Source organism: Strix aluco, chromosome 2 (assembly GCF_031877795.1).
Source record: "Strix aluco isolate bStrAlu1 chromosome 2, bStrAlu1.hap1, whole genome shotgun sequence".
Lineage (NCBI taxonomy): Eukaryota > Metazoa > Chordata > Aves > Strigiformes > Strigidae > Strix > Strix aluco.
In genome coordinates this window covers 107622739-107623284 of record NC_133932.1, presented here as the reverse complement: position 1 = coordinate 107623284, position 546 = coordinate 107622739, and positions in this window count along the sequence as shown.

The following is a 546-nucleotide window of genomic DNA, read 5'->3' as shown; positions in this document are numbered from 1 at the left end:
TTCCCAACTCTCCCGCGCGGAAGTGGGCGTGTCCGGCGGCGGCACGGAGCACGCTCAAGGAGCGCCCGCCCCTGCGCCTGCCGGCGGCGCGCGGCGCCCATTGGCTGCGGCTCCGGTGGGGCGGGGCGGGGGGCGGAGGCGCACCGCCTCCCCCGGTCACGTGGTAAGGGAGCGGCGCCCGGCCCATCCCCCCGCGTCTTTGGGCGTGCCGGGGCCGGGGTCCGCCGGTTCGATACCCGCGCCCGGCGGCCGCCGTCAGTCGGCCATTTCCCAAGGGATTTCCCCATGAAGAAGGGGACATCCTGCATCCTCCCATCGCCCCCCATTCATTTTTGCACGTCCCTTAACCAGGGAAGGCAGGCCGGTAGGTGGGGTCAGCAGGTGGGTGCCTGAGGCGATGGGAAGGTCTCGATCAGTGCCTAGCGTGGGGCTTGGCAGGGTGACATCTGACTGAGCAGCTGATTCAAGAGATGGGCAGGAAAGACAGGGACAAGGCGGTGTGCCTCCCGCAGCCACCAGGCCCTTCCTTCAGTCAGTCCCTCCACA